At 42.4% G+C, this 17511-nt stretch overlaps 1 protein-coding gene across 3 annotated transcripts in view; it reads right to left on the bottom strand.

Moving 5' to 3' along the window:
- The window catches only part of ndst2a (N-deacetylase/N-sulfotransferase (heparan glucosaminyl) 2a), a 175428-nt gene that overhangs the window by 64246 nt on the left and 93671 nt on the right, over positions 1-17511 (bottom strand). The window lies entirely within an intron of this gene.

Here is a 17511-nt window from a genome sequence, read left to right as displayed (position 1 = left end):
GCGCACACACACACACACACACACACACACACACACACACACACACACACACACACACACACACACACACCTGTCCAGCCTATTACCACTCGGTTGCCTCATGCTCGTCATTACACCCTTGCTTCCACGCCGCCACCAGACACCCCAAATATCTTCAAGCAGACACAACAAAATGGGTGACCTCTGAACTCCTGGCCCCAGGGTCCTCCTTTATTGACTGTTGGCAGTCCACCCCCTCTTTGTCCCCAATGCTCTATATTCTCTTGACCCCCCCCAACCCCTCTATCCATCCCCCACGGTCTCTCTTCTTGAAGGCCAAACCTGACAACACAAACATCCCAATTACGTCTCCTCTTCTCCCTCTCACACACCACTCTAACCTGACACACACACACACACACACTCGTTGAGGCACTTATTATTTCACAGAAAATGTACTCCCATCCTCCTTGTAAATATTAATAGCCACATGTGGGTACATTCAATTAGGCCTAGCATTTGTGATTCTGAGTACACATACTGAGAAAACACTAGAAAACTTGTGAGTCTGCTGATATAAAGGAAAGGCCATGATAGCAGTACTGGACCCTGGTGTGGACAGAGCCGACAGAGACAGGGAGAGAGAAAAGTAGAGTGAGTGATGTGTAATAGAAATATGTTATCTCCCAACTCCCCCTGAGACACCTGCAGGGAGTGGGGACACGGCCATGTTCACCATTTCCCAGCGCATGTGCCTTGCTCAAGGGCACAGCGACAGATTTTACACCTTGTCGGTGCTGGTATTCGAACCAGCAACCTTTTGATTACTGGCCCAATGCAGTCACAGCAATCATTCTCAATGGGAAGACAGAAGGCACTGACAGTTCTGTCAAATCACATCCTGGAGTATTCTCCAAATTACCACTAATCCCAACCCGCTTGAAAAAAACATGACAATCTTTTCCCAAAACCACAGGGCATGACAGTCTATTCAAATTTTCCCTCACTCGGAGACAAAGCTACTTGAGAAGCAATTATACAAACAAGGACATTCCTATTGTGGTGTGTGTAGCTGAATGACAATGACAAAGGATAGAGTCGTTGAGGGGTGAAATGTTTCCCCTTTGGAAACCGCTGTCTGATGACCTGAGTACAGATATACCGGAGTCTACTGATCTGAAGATGAATGCTGCCATGACAGTCAGCCGCACACGTCGCATGTGATCCGGCTTGTTATAACATGACCAAGCACAAATAGTTCATACATGTAATAATACCATGAACATGCACACATCGGTCTGGACGATATGGCCTAAAAATCAACTCAATTTGTATTTATTTATGGGCGATTCATGAGATAAATATATATTTTCTTGTTCTCTCTAAATAAGCTTTGTTGTGCAATTAAAGGTCAAATACACTGCATTTCAAACAGTCAGCAATAATCTAATGAAATCAGGGCTTGTGAAATTATACCTAGGCTAAATAGAAGCTATCCACAACCATAAGACCCACTAATAATTTCATAATTTTATTAAAATAGTTTAACCTGCTTTATTGCAATAATCGCTGATCTGGCTTTCAAGTCTATGAAAATTCCCTTTTTGTTACAAATTTAACCACAGCCACGCATAATGCACATTCACTTCTTGTAGCAGTCATTATAGAAATAACACTGGTCTCATGAAGAATCTCTCAAGCACAAGCCCACGTGCTAGTGAGTAGGCAGCTAATCTTTATATTTCAAGTTTAGCCAATGCTAGCTAACAAGGTAGAACAGTTGAATTGTTATGAACACACGGTTCTGTCTGTCTCCAACTGTTTTAAACAGCGTGCTAGCCTGCCAACTTTGTTCAGATGTTGAAATCAAGTGGCCTACCTTGTTTCTCAGAATGAGAACGAGTTGCCAAGTCCTTATACAATAGTTGTATGCTTATTGCACATTTATAAAAAGAGACTAAACAGCTAGTATAACAGTCTTTGGCTAAAATGCTGCTAGCGATATGTGGTACATCAATGACTCTTGCGACAAACTCAGCATTCATTTTCCAGAATCAATGTTCATTGATACTCCTGTTTTAGTAGTGTCCGGTCTGCCCGTAATTTGAACTGTTGAGACATAAAAAGGGTATCTTTAGGAAGGTTAACTTCTCTATTAAAATAAAATAATGTCTCAACGTGTTTCAGTGTGCATACGACCGATTCTGTTGGACCAAACATCAAATGCAAATAGCAAGTTGAAATTGCTCGTCAGTGATATGTGATATATCATCTTTGTGAGATGCAGGGGGAGGGGCTTGATGTGTGTGTGTGTGTGTGTGTGTGTGTAAACCGAGAGTAAGCAGCGAAGCAAGAGGTTTCACTCTCACCAAAATCTGTCCAAAAAAAGCCCAATCTGCTTCTATGGGCTTATTTTGGACCTAAGCTTGTCACCGGCCTTCCCGCCTTTGAGACAACTCCCATTGTCAGGGTGAAGACATGAGCATCTTGTCATTATATATACACACAGATCTCGGGTGTAAATGGGTGTAAATGGGAAGACCAAAAAGACATGAGAATAAGCGGACATAAACGCTAATAAAAACGACAACTAAAAAAAGACTTGATTCTTGCAATATAGGTATTTGGAATATCGCGCAAAAACTAATTTGAATGAAATCGTTATAGTCGCCCAGCCCTACACACACACATGGGTCATACATGTAACTTACAATTAAACAGATTTTTTTCCTGCCTTCCTCCTCACAAATGCTCAAGCACACACACACTAAAAATCAGTGGCTAGGGCCAGGTCCTCTGGCAGCAGAGGTCATTCAGAAGAAAGATGAGATTAGGATGGAGGGAGATGGAGAGATAAATAATGATGGAAGGTATCAGGGCACATCTGTTGGCGACAGTGACAAGGCCTCTCAGGTGGAGCATCCTACAGCTCACACACAGCTAGAAGTCTGATGAAAAATCACACACACACACACACACACACAGCTCTAGATCTAAGAATAGATGCAGGCAATCTTCCATCATAAATAGCGATAAGTGTGACAAAAACAATTCATTTGGAGGCTTTGATAATTAAAAGATGACTTATTGAAAACAAAACAACAGATGCCCTGTGAGGAAAATATGTTCTGTTGTTGTATTATGGATGTTTCTATTCCAAATGCAATACTATGCAAACATCCTACATAAAAGACTGAATGAGGATCGAGTCAGTGGTGGGCTATAATTTCGGCTCGAGGGCCACATGGGGATTTTCAACATTTGTGAGGGGCACAGAGATTTTTTCTGGACCGATTTGTTCGTCAAAAGCAAATTGCGAGACAGAAAAAGGGCACTTATTTGAAAACGTATTGGTCCATTCAAATTTTTTCAAACTTTATATCTAGTTTCTGACTTTCAAGTGTTGCCTGGAGTGTTTTTTTAACACCCCAAAAAACAAATACATTTTACTTAAACCTCCCTGGGGCCGTATTGAATTGGCTCGCAGGCCGGATCCGGTCCATGGGCCGTATGTGGGCTAGCTAGTCCCTTTGATATTACCTTGACCTATTGAAAGCGTTGCCCCCTCCTGCACGATGTATTTAATCTGAGCTTTACTAAAGGTTGGGGAATCAGAGCCTCAGAGTAAAGCCCACCTCCATGGGATGAAGACATGCAAAGACCCATCTCTTCATCTCCACACAACGTCTTTATCCCCACCAACCCCAGGACATCCCCGGGACACCAGCTCACTGGCTAAACACACATCACAGAGAGGGGGCTATTCTGGCTACCGCTAGATACAGGCTGGAGGGACCATACGCCAAAATCTAAAGTGCTGGATTCACAGCAGGATTTCTTCAACTCTGGACCCAATGTGGGCCCTGGGCATGTGAAAGGTGGGCTGCGAGTTACCAGAATAAATCTAGAATCACACAGAATTTCTTACATTTGAGTTGGAGGACGATTTGTGTCACGGGAGGACGGTCAATTTTTCATTTGAGTCTCGAGCTGAAAAAGTTTAAGAACCCCTGCTCCACAGGGTCGGTCACAAAGATATTTTAATACTAGGAAGTCTCAAACAGCATTGCTAACCTGAGCCACAGCTTGATGTTACCACAGGGCCGTTCCCCGTAACTGCCCATGTCGGACAGGCCTACAGGCCGGGGACTGGCCCAGTTGGCTCTGTCAGTCTGGCACATACAGTGTCTGTATGTGTAAAGGGTGCTGGCATTGCTGGGCAGAGTGGTCTAGCCAGCCTGAGTGAGTGTGATGGTAATCCAGAGGCATGTCTAATTAGAGGACGGATTTAGCTGTATGGATGACGTGCCATAGACAGAGGACGGATTTAGCTGTATGGATGACATGGCATAGACAGAAGACGGATTTAGCTGTATGGATGACATGGCATAGACCGAAGACGGATTTAGCTGTATGGATGACATGGCATAGACCGAAAAGGCCAGCAGGCTGCAGTCAGTGTACGTACTGTAGGCCTGAGAGATAGATAGGGGAGGATGGAGGGAAGGATAGGAAGAGGGGAGGATGAGATGGCCTGCTCCATATCCGCCCCAGGGATGCCTTCCCCCAGTGACTGTATGTATTTAATAAATGACCAAACAAGGCCTGCCGCTTTACCAGGAAGATTAGTGATAATCTGGGTTAATGCATTGAGAGCGAGGGAGAGAGAGAGAAGGGGCAACTTTCTCTAATCTTCAGCAGGCAAAACATCCATGCTTAAGATTTTCCTGTGCTGAAATGAATAAAACAAATTAAAGTGTGTTGATTATACAATAAAAGTCATGCTTGTAAACCGCAGTGATCGTCAAATAGTTTTTTTTTTTAAACAACAGCTTTAATGAAAATGTGTCTGTGTGGTGCGAGGAGGAGGGGAAAGCAGGGAAACGGTAAATGAAGCTTTCCTTTGATGCGTACACAGCGGCCGCCTGCGGGGAGAGTGAGCGAGAAAACCGTGATGCCTCGGCGTGAGATGCCTGTGTGTGTCTGTAAATGGATATCCACACTATCAAACAGTACATGACATAGATGCAATTGGAATCGCAAACCTAAACCAGGTACCCAACATTTATTTGAGAATCCCCCTTAAAATAACAATAGAAAAATGGGAATCTCACAAAAACACCAGAAGCAGACAGGAAAGCCAAGTGAGACTCCGTGGTCTTTGTTCAGGTAGAGATCAGAGCAGTGGTGCAGTGGTCCCTGAGTGCGTCTGGTTGCTCCCCTTTCCCAAAGATGAGAGCTCTCCTTCAGCCAAGCGTGAGAGTCGGGTCAAACGCATGATGCCAGTCTACAAAAAGAGAGGCGGCTCCCCGTTGAGAGGGCTCTGAACTGGAGCGAACATGTTGGCTCATCGCTACATTAGGCACTGGGCAGGCGCGCGCGCACAAACACACACACACACACACACACACACACACAAATCAGTTTCTACTTTGGGAAACTGCAGATCAATTGCTATTCTCCGCTCTTCCGTTCAAAATGATGAATGCATTCACTTAATGGCCTGTTATTTGGAGGGAACGGAGCGGGTGGTGGAGAGGCTAACAAAATAACTCTATACTCTACACTAGGGTTGCAAAGGGTCTGAAATTTTCCATGGTAAGTTAAGCCCTGGAATTTGGGGAATTTTGCTTAAATTCATCAAAAAGTTAGCTTATAACAGTGACCTTTTTTTGTGGGACACACAAGACAATTCTAGGTTCCCTCAGAGCTCACAACAACCAACATCTGACAAAAGTCCCTCTACTTCTATTCGAGGTGAAAATTATTAATCAGACGCCTTATTGATAGCAACAGCTTATGGTCTCCTGGAATCAGAAGTTGTTTTGACTCATTGGAGGAAAGTCAGAAATGCTGATGACTGTCTTGCTCGAGCTGTGTATGCAACTGGTTTACCTTTGATGCTCACATACACCCCTCCAACCAGACATGCTTTATCTACTCATTTGCTGTTTGCAGAGTTCAACAGAGTTCAAGTGAAGGTCATGCAAATCATAGAGAAAGCAGACTGTATTACAATCATCTCTGATGGGTGGTCGAATGTTCGTGGGCAAGGGAAAATTAACTACATCTACACTCCTTAACCAGTATTCTACAAGAGCACAGACACATGGGTCAACAGACACACCGGTCTCTACATTGCAGATGAGCTGATGGCAGTCGTCAATGACCTTGGACAACAGAAGGTATTTGCACTGGTGACAGACAATGCTGCGAACATAAAGGCTGCTTGGTCTAAAGAGGAGGAGGAGTCCTACCCTCACATCACACCCATTAGATGTGCAGCTCATGCATTGAATCTGCTCCTCAAGGACATCATGGCACTGAAAACAATGGATACACTCCACAAGAGAGCCAAGGAAATGTCTAGGTAAGTGAAGGGTCATCAAGTTATAGTAGCAATCTACCTCACCAAGCAAAGTGAGAAGAATAAGAGCCCCGCATTGAAGCTGCCCAGCAGCACCCGTTTGGGTGGTGTTGTCATCATGTTTGACAGTCTTCTTGGTCTCCAAGAAATGACCATATCACAGTCTGCCGATATGGACAGCCCCATCAAGAGGATCCTCCTGGATTACGTATTTTGGGAGAGTGGTAAGCAGCCTGAAACCAATAGCAGTAGCCATTGCACGGATTGAGGAAGACAATGTCATCCTGTCTGATGTTCAGACTCTACTTGCAGATGTAAGAGAAAAAATCCGTACTACCCTGCCTACTTCCCTGTTGCTCCAAGCAGAGGAAACTGCAGTTCTGAAATACATCAAAAAGAGTGAAGACTTCCGCCTGAGGCCCATACACGCCGCAGCGTACATGCTGGACCCCAAGTATGCTGGCAAGAGCATCCTGTCTGGTGAAGAGATCAACAAGGCCTATGGTGTGATCAGGACAGTGTCTCGCCACCTTGGCCTGGATGAGGGCAAGGTTCTTGGCAGTCTGGCAAAGTACACTTCCAAGCAAGGGCTTTGGGATGGAGAAGCAATATGGCAGTCATGCCAACATATCTCATCAGCCACCTGGTGGAAGGGAATTTGTGGATCTGAGGCTCTTTCCCTTGTTGCCTCCATCCTCGAAATCCCACCAACATCATCCGCCTCTGAGCGCAAATGGTCCTTGTTTGGGAGCACACACACCAAAGAACACAACAGGCTGACCAATACAAGGGTTGAAAAATGGGTGGCCATCTGGGAAAATTTAAGGTTTGCCATCCTCAACAAGGTTAGAAAGTGACAGTGAAGATGAGGCCTCAGAGTCTGATGTTCAAGAGGTGGACATTGAGGAGGTCCATGGAGAAGACATGGAAGTCTGAGAGAAAGACAACCAAAGCTTTAGGTTCTAGACTAGAATTTTATCGATGTATGTTGAAAACGTTTATTCAATATTCCCTTCCTTTTGTTGTTCAATGAAATCATCCCATATGAAGAGTCAACTCATTTAATTAAAGTTCAATTCATAACTAAATATATATTTTTTATTTCTATTGGAAGGAATTAATCGTTTGCAATTATGCCTACTTAAGGTAAAATATTTGTTTCTGTCTCCATAAAATATGGTAAATATATCCAATGCAAAAAAACATGTACATTTAAATGGTATTCATATTAATTTGCACATACTTCCATTAATTCCCAAATACAGTTGAAGTCGGAAGTTTCACAATTCCTGACATGTAATCCTAGTAAAAATTCCCTGTCTTAGGTCACTTAGGATCACCACTTTATTTTAAGAAGGTGAAATGTCAGAATAATAGTAGAGATATTTTTTTATTTCTTTCATCACATTCCCAGTGGGTCAGAAGTTTACATACACTCAATTAGTATTTGGTAGCATTGCCTTTAAATGGTTTAATTTGGGTCAAAACGTTTCAGGTAGTCGTCCACAATCTTCCCACAATAAGTTGGGTGAATTTTGGCCCATTCCTCCTGACAGAGCTGGTGTAACTGAGTCAGGTTTGTAGGCCTCCTTGCTCGCACACACCTTTTCAGTTCTGCCCACAAATGTTTCTATAGGATTGAGGACAGAGCTTTGTGATGGCCACTCCAATACCTTCACTTTGTTGTCCTTAAGCCATTTTGCCACAACTTTGGTAGTATGCTTGGGGTCATTGTCCATTTGGAAGACCCATTTGCGACCAAGCTTTAACTTCCTTACTGATGTCTTGAGATGTTGCTTCAATATATATCCATATAATTGTCCTCCCTCATGATGCCATCCATTTGTGAAGTTCACCAGTCCCTCCTGCAGCAAAGCACCCCCAAAACATAATGCTGCCACCCCCTGTGCTTCATGGTTGGGATGGTGTTCTTTGGCTTGCTAGCCTCCCCCTTTTTCTTCCAAACATAACTATGGTCATTATGGCCAAACAGTTCTATTTTTGTTTCATCAGACCAGAGGACGTTTCTCCAAAAAGTACGCTCTTTGTCCCCATGTGCAGTTGCAAACCGTAGTCTAGCTTTTTTATGGGGTTGTGGAGCAATGGCTTCTTCCTTGCTGAGTGGCCTTTCAGGTTATGTTGATATAGGACTCGTTTTACTGTGGATTTTGATACTTTTGTACCCGTTTCCTCCAGCATCTTCACAAGGTCCTTTGCTGTTGTTCTGGAATTGATTTGCACTTTTCGCACCAAAGTACGTTCATCTCTAGGAGACAGCATGCGTCTCCTTCCTGAGCAGTATGACGGCTGTGTGGTCCCATGGTGTTTATACTTGCGTACTATTGTTTGTACAGATGAACGTCGTACCTTCAGACATTTGGAAAATGAACCAGACTTGTGGAGGTCAACAATTTTTATTCTGAGGTCTTGGCTGATATCTTTTGATTTTCCCATGATATCAAGCAAAGAGGAACGGGGTTTGAAGGTAGGTGTTGAAATACATCCACACCTCCAATTGACTCAAATGATTTCAATTAGCCTATCAGAAGCTTCTAAAGCCATGACATCCTTTTCTAGAATATTCCAAGCTGTTTGAAAGGCACAGTCAACTAAGTGTATGTAAACTTCTGACCCACTGGAATTGTGATACAGTGAATTATAAGTCAAATAATCTGTCTTTAAACAATTGTTGGAAAAATACTTTTGTGTCATGCACAAAGTAGATGTCCAAACCGACTTGCCAAAATTATAGTTTGTTAATTAACAAGAAATTTGTGGAGTGGTTGAAAAACAAGTTTTAATGACTCCAACCTAAGTGTATGTAAACTTCCGACTTCAACTGTATTCCCGTTAACTTCTTGGATATAGGGGGCGCTCTTTTAATTTATGGACAAAAAAAAACGTGCCCGTTTTAAGCGCAATATTTTGTCACGAAAAGATGCTCGACTATGCATATAATTGGCAGCTTTGGAAAGAAAACACTAAGGTTTCCAAAACTGCAGATATTATCTGTGAGTGCCACAGAACTCATGCTACAGGCGAAACCAAGATGATACTTTAACCAGGAAATGGGCAGAATTTTCGAAGCTCTGTTTTCTATTGTCTCCTTATATGGCTGTGAATGCGCCGGGAATGAGCCTGCCCTTCCTATCGTTTCTCCAAGGTGTCTTCAGCATTGTGACGTATTTGTAGGCATATCATTGGAAGATTGGCCATAAGAGACTTACCACGGGTCCGCCCGGTGTCCTTTGTGTAAATTGGTGCGTAATCTTCAGACGCAGGCATTTTCTCCTGGGATTCAGAGGGGAAAGCACACTTCCACGAACGATATATCATCGAAGAGATATGTGAAAAACACCTTGAGGATTGGTTCTAAACAACGTTTGCCATGTTTGTCGATATTATGGAATTAATTTGGAAAAAAGTTTGGCGTTTTGAAGACTGAATTTTCGCTTTTTTTTGGTAGCCAAAAGTGACGCACCAAACGGAGCAATTTCTCCTAAACAAATCATCTTTCAGGAAAAACGGAGCATTTGCTATCTAACTGAGAGTCTCCTCATTGAAAACATCTGAAGTTCTTCAAAGGTAATGATTTTATTTGAATGATTTTCTGGTTTTTGTAAAAATGTTGTCTGCTGATGCTAACGCTAAATGCTACGCTAGCCGCGGTAGCTGTTACACAAATGCTTATTTTGCAATGGTTGAGAAGCATATTTTGAAAATCTGAGATGACAGTGTTGTTAACAAAAGGCTAAGCTTGAGAGCTTGCATATTAATTTAATTTCATTTGCGATTTTCATGAATAGTTAACGTTGTGTTATGCTAATGAGCTGCGGGGATAATTACACTCCTGGATACAGGTTTTTTTCGTAGCTAAACGTGACGCACCAAACGGAGCGATTTCTCCTAAACAAATAATCTTTCAGGAAAAACGGAGCATTTGCTATCTAACTGAGAGTCTCCTCATTGAAAACATCTGAAGTTCTTCAAAGGTAATGATTTTATTTGAATGATTTTCTGGTTTTTGTAAAAATGTTGTCTGCTGATGCTAACGCTAAATGCTACGCTAGCCGCGCTAGCTGTAACACAAATGCTTATTTTGCAATGGTTGAGAAGCATATTTTGAAAATCTGAGATGACAGTGTTGTTAACAAAAGGCTAAGCTTGAGAGCTAGCATATTAATTTCATTTCATTTGCGATTAGCATGAATAGTTAACGTTGCGTTATGGTAATGAGCTTGAGGCTGTATTCACGATCCCGGATCCGGGATGGCTCGACGCAACAGGTTAACCTGTCTAGGACCCGTTCTGCTAGCGGAACCCCTCGCCAACAGCCAATGAAATTGCAGGGCGCCAAATACAAATCAACAGAAATCTCATAAATCAAATTTCTCAAACATACAAGTATTAGGCACCATTTTAAAGATACAATTCTCATTATTCCAGCCACAATGTCTGTTTCAAAAATGCTTTACAGTGAAAGCTCCACAAACGATTATGTCAGGTCTCCACCAACTCACAGAATAACCCAGCCATTTTTCCAGCCAGAGAGGAGTCACAAAAAGCACAAATAGAGATAGAATTAATCACTAACCTTTGATGATCTTCATCAGATGACACTCATAGGACTTCATGTTACACAATACATGTATGTTTTGTTCGGTAAAGTTCATATTTCTATCAAAATTGTACATATTTATATCTTATTTTACATTGGTGTGTTACGTTCAGTAGTTCCAAAACATGCATTGATATTGCAGAGAGCCACATGAATTCACAGAAATACTCATTATAAATGTCGATGAAAGTAAACATTTTAGACATGGAAATATAGATACACTTGTCCTTAATGCAACCGCTGTGTCAGATTTTTTTTTAAACTTTACGGAAAAAGCATAATCTGAGAACAGCGCTCAGAGCCCAAACCAGCCAGAAAAATGTCCGCCATGTTGGGTAGGCAACATTATTCATAAACAGCATTATAAATATGCACTTACCTTTGATGATCTTCATCAGAATGCACTCCCAGGAATCGCAGTTCCACAATAAATGCTTGTTTTGTTCGATAATGTCCATAATTTATGTCCATTTATGTCCAATAGCTTCTTTTGTTAGGGTGTTTGGTAAACAAATCCAAAAGCGCGATCTGGTCCATGCGGACGAAACGTTCAAAAAGTTATATTACAGGTTGAAGAAACTTGTCAAACTAAGTATAGAATCAATCTTTAGGATGTTTTTATCGTAAAAGTTCAATAATGTTTCAACCGGAGAATTCCATTGTCTGTTGAAAAGCAATGGAACGACAGCTACCTCTCAAGTGAAAGCGTGTGACTGAGAATGAGGCTGTAGGCAGACCAATGACTCAAAGAGCTCCCATCCGGTCCCACATCACATGAGAAGCCTGAAACAATGTTCTAAAGACAGTTGACATCTAGTGGATGCCTTAGGAAGTGCAACATAACCAATATCCCACTGGGTATTCAATAGGGGTGAGTTCAAAAACTACAAACCTCAGATTTCCCACTTCCTGTTTGGATTTTTTCTCAGGTTTTTGCCTGCCATTTGAGTTCTGTTATACTCACAGACATCATTCAAACAGTTTTAGAAACTTCCAAGTGGTTCCTATCCAATACTACTAATAATATGCACATATTAGCATCTGGGACTGAGTAGGAGGCAGTTCACTCTGGGCACGCTATTCATCCAAATGTGAAAATGCTGCCTCTATGCCAAAGAAGTTAATTCCCACTGTTTCCACCACTGAATATTCCCCAAAATGTGCAACCCTACTCCAAACTCCTTATGCATATGTAATTTCCTCCATCTTAGGGCCTAGTGGAAAGATATTTCTTTGCCCCGTCCTAAAGCTACATACAGTGGACGGGAGTAGGGAGCCAGTAGGGAGCCGCTGTCCTGGCCGCTCTCTCTCTGTCAGATCACATCAAAGGAGAGGCACTCCCCCTGAGGCAGAGCAGCACAGGGGAACCATCAGGACCTTCATCTCCCAACACTAGTAAACACTCTGCATCACTGATAACACAGACTGCCTGCTTGAAACTGGGAGGCAGACAAAATACATCATGACTCACTGTTGAATCATAACTCTAGTCAGGGTGCATTTAGTTTGAGGGATGGAGAGGCAACCATTTGCAGTAAATTTTTCAGATGGCCTACGTGGAGTTATCAAAAAGTAAGGCGCTAAGAGGTTGGGTGCATGCTAGTGTTGTCATGATACCAACATTAACATGCTGAAACATGAGGTGATGGCGGCGGATGAATGGCACGACAATGGACATCAAGATCTCGTCACTGTATCTCTGTGCATTCAAATTGCCATAGATAAAATGCAATTGTGTTGGTGGCTGTAGTCGCCCCTTGATAAGCAGTGCACTTCTGAATGTTGTAAAAGCGTTACATGGTCGCTGCCCATATCATTGCATTGGGCAGAAAATACACGAGAGTTCCTGGGCAGAAAATACACGAGAGTTCAGGGGCATTGCTTTAAGTTAACCATTTTCACTGTAGTGTCCAAAACGTCTTTCAAGCTGTCAGGCATTCCCTTGGCAGCAAGAGCCCCTCGGTGGATGCTACAGTGTACCCAAGTGGCGTCGGGAGCAACTGCTTGCACGCTCGTTACCACTCCACAATGTCTCCCTGTCATGGATTTTGCACTATCAGTACAGATACCAACATGAGCAGTAGCTACGTTTGGCTACATACGGACCGTTAGTCTGTATGCTCTAAAACCATGTTGGAGGCAGCTTATGGTAGAGAAATTAACATTAAATGATCTGGCAACAGCTCTGATGGACATTCCTGCAGTCAGCATGTCAATTGCACACTCCATCTGGGGCATTGTGTTGTGGGACAAAACGGCACACTTTAGAGTAGCCTTCTATTGTCCCCAGCACAAGGTACACCTGTGTAATGATAATGCTGTTTCATCAGCTTCTTGATATGCCACACCTGTCAGGTGTATGGATTATCTTGGCAAAGGAGAAATGCTCACTAAAAGGGATGTAAACAAAACTGTCCACAACATTTTAGAGAAATAGGCTTTTTGTGCATATAGAACATTTTTGGGATCGTTTATTTCAGCTCATGAAACACTTTGTTTATATGTGTGTTCAGTATACATAAATAACGATCTGCATGTCATTGTGGCAGTAAGGGAAAATACTGAACCTTAACTCTTCAGTTAACACACACCAATCTCTCCCACAACCACATACACACTGCTCCCAACTGCTAGGCACCAAACAGAATGTGAGGAGCACCAGAAATATATATATATTTTTTAATGTATTTTAGGCTTACATTATTAGGCCTATATCACATCTAACTCATTCCACGGAGTGCTGAGTGTCTGCGGGTTTTCACTCCTCCCCTTGTACTTGATGAATAAATTAAGGTCACTAATTCGTAAGGAACTCCCCTCTGCAGGTTGTCTAGGTCTTAATTGACAGGAAGAAACAAGAACCAGCATACATACACTAAGCCCTCCGTGGAATGAGTGACACCCCTGGCCTATATGAATAATACCTTAGAAGCACATCTCATGAGTAGCTGACGCTTTCCCATTCTTCCTGTGCCAATGAAATTGTTAGCTAGCTAGTTAACGTGACTGAACGTTGTTTTTTATGAAACCAATAATAGCGACCGGGATTAGTTTAAAACGGCCTCGGGCATGGTTTGTGAAATTATATAAAATGCACGCAAAATCACGCATGAAGAAAATAATTACTCATATCACCGAGGCTATCTTTTTTTAACCGTTTGAGCTAGAGACACGCCATTATTTATTTTTTTTTTACTGTAAAGCTACAAGCATCCCTGTCGCAAATATGTGCTCTATTTGTCCTCTCTGGTACTTAGAGGCAGCAAACATGCAAAACTACTTAGACTGGCCTGTGCTCTTGGTTATACCGGGGAAGAAATTATGCAACGTATCAACTTTGCTCGCTCTGCGCCAATGTATCAAATGCAACAAAAGACTCAGGGTCTGCATCCCCACTCGCCATCACGGCTAAATTCCTTTAAAAAAACTGATTGATGAATAGAGGCGTAGGAAGAGCAGACGGAGAAGCAGGTGAGGGATGGCTGGAAGGGCAAGCGGCTGCCTGCTGGCTGATTACAGCTACAACATCTGTTATGCACATGAAAGTGAAGTGGACATTATTGGACTGGCGCATGCAATATACTAGTTGCTGTTTCATTTTTTCAAATTCAATTTATGAACAAAACAGACTTTATAAACAAGCGGCAGTGTTTTTTTTTTTAGATCGTAGGGTCCAAACATGTGGTTGAAGGCTATCATATGAAATGGTACTACGGTATTCTAAACATGTTGGCATTATAAGCATCTTGACGTTTTGGTACCGTGATATTTTTTTTAAATTTTACCTTTATTTTACTAGGCAAGTCAGTTAACAACAAATTCTTATTTTCAATGACAGCCTAGGAACAGTGGGTTAACTGCCTGTTCAGGGGCAGAACGACAGATTTGTACCTTGTCAGCTCAGGGATTTGAACTTGCAACCTTTCGGTTACTAGTCCAACGCTCTAACCACTAGGCTACCCTGGTAACGTGGTACCAGTGTACCGTGCAACACTAACGCATGCACAGTGAAATATGTTGTCCGAACACGTTGGATAGCCCAGCACAGCATCTCTCAGACAGACTGGTTGAATCTCCTAGCCAGTCAGCCGAGCCAAAGCCCAGAGGAGCAGAGTACTATGCTGCTGATGTAGCCATCCTTAATTCATGGCTTTGAATGGAGAGAGACATGCTGGGACCTCGTCTCCCCATGTCTCATTAAAATGCTCTGCGTGTTTCCCTACGCAGCCAGCCGACGCATTAATGCCACTTCTCTACCCCTATTTCTACAGAACATCGCCTTTTCCAGCTGACTCTTCCTTCCCTCGCTTTCTCTTCCTCTCCACACGTCAAACCTCACACAGACCAGGAATTATGCTGATTTCAAAGTCCTCTGAGCCCCAAGATCAAAGCAAGGTGGTCAGCAGAAGGGCGGGGGAGTCGTCTCAGAGAATAACATTCTCCGTGCATGAAACAGAGGAGGAGTAGTGAGGGGGAAAGTAGGATGCTGCTGTCAGCCTGTACACTAGTAGTGGTTGAGAGAGAGTTGAAATAATATAATGCATGGCGCTCCCCTGGAACAACAAATATAAATTGATATCCCAGGCCTGGAATGGTCCTTTATTGCATCCCGTGGGAGGACATGAGACCTTCCCTCCCTTTATCAGTCCCTCTGGGGAATGATTTCGCAGATGTTTGAAATGTAGAGTTTTATCCATGAATAAAGTGTTAGTGTTTTTCCATGTTGATATCTTTCCCACACACACACGGGATGTGGCAAATGGAAAACGTTTAAAAATGCCAATTATATAGTTTTTCCGTTAAAACAATAAGAACAAATCATACAATTCCACATCAATTCACAATGCAGAATAATGGTCATATTAATTATGTAAGACCGCTAGGACCGGGCCAATTAAGTTATATCTACTGCAGTCATACACCCTTGAAAGCGCCTCGGCTATGGCATGTTTGTTTGGCTGTAAGGGTACACTACGGCTTTTTAAACGCCAACACAAAACCTTCTCTTTACTTCTGTAAAGGAATGCCGCTTCTGAAGCGTGACTAATGTCCATCACTAGACAACCTGAACTGTCAATCAAATCACCTCAAGCAGACCACTCCTTGAAAAAAGTACTCTAAAATTCTTTAAAAACTATGACTTACCAAGACATTTAGTTAAAAGTAAACATCTTCCACTAGGAATCGACTCCAAAGATTCAGTACTTTTGGAATGGAGGAGACTGATTCTCTGAAGTAGTTGCCGTACTTCCGAGGAACACTCGCATATTTCATAACAAGCTAGCAAGTGGAGGGGCCCAGTATAGGCAGGTTGGCCACCAGGCTGACGGAGTCAGAACCGTGCACTAGGCCTATCTATTGGTAATCAAAAGATGTCTCTCCCAATGGAACACCGCATTTCAGAATTTCTTGTCTTGCAATGTCTCGCAACTTCAGTAAAGCAGGGCCTATCATCAATAGTCTAGGATATTCTACACCAACATCCCGAAGACTTAACACACACTTGCATCATTTGCGAAGAAATAGTGTAGGCAAGCCATCTAAATTTTATTTTTTGTAAAAAATAATAATTCCTCTCAGGAATTTCTCTTAAAAAAGGTCCCGCACGAACAGTCTGTCATTCTAATTCCCATCTAAAATAGCCGTTGTTACCAAAATAAAATCACCCATAATATTTTTGTGGAATAGAAATGCTCAAAATGTTAGAAAAATAACATTCTCTCATGGCTAAGTACCAGCAAGTTCGTAAAGAGGGGAGCTTATATTCAGGGAAGCTTATATTTATGAGCTCGCCTTGACTGACAGCTCTTTGAAACGCCTGTGTCAAGAAACTTGGACGCAGTGTTACAATAAAATCATTTTATGAAAATTTGGTGTTACACAAAACAACTCAAACATTGAAATTGCATCAATAATATACATTTTGTTACACAACTCCTGTTTGGCATGTCTCTTGTGATGCGGTTCACAGCAGCACTGACTGTTGTCAGAACACCTGCGTCAGAGATTTGAATGACCCTTACCCTCCTTTTGTTCCATGCCTGCTGAATACCTAGCTAGCCAATAACTAGCTAACCAGACACAGATGAAAGGGGAAACAAAAGTGACCAATTACAGGAAACTAGGCGTATGTCAAGGGACACTACTTCACAGGAGTGCCGTTTGAAGGTAAACATTTTTTTTAAATCAAAATGCATGTTTTTTGGCAGAAATGTTGTCTCGAACATGTGAACTTTCATGTGCCTTAAACATTTATGCCATCCGTAAATGCAGGGTAGTAACATCAGGAGTTGGGATTATGGTTCATTGTGATGCACCTATATGACATTTTTGGCCATTACACACACACTGATGCAGCGATCTAAGGCACTGCATCTCAGTGCAAGAGGCACCACTACAGTCCCTGGTTCGAATCCAGGCTGTATCACATTCGGCTGTGATTGGTGATTGGGAGTCCCATAGGGCAGCGCATAATTGACTAAGCGTTGTCCGGGTTTGGCCGTCATTGTAAATAAGAATTTGTTCTTAACTGACATGCCTAATTAAA

Source organism: Oncorhynchus tshawytscha, linkage group LG06, assembly GCF_018296145.1.
Source record: "Oncorhynchus tshawytscha isolate Ot180627B linkage group LG06, Otsh_v2.0, whole genome shotgun sequence".
NCBI classification, from domain to species: Eukaryota; Metazoa; Chordata; class Actinopteri; order Salmoniformes; family Salmonidae; genus Oncorhynchus; species Oncorhynchus tshawytscha.
The sequence above is the reverse complement of the archived record's forward strand: the minus strand, read 5'-3'. Positions and strand labels throughout refer to the sequence as shown.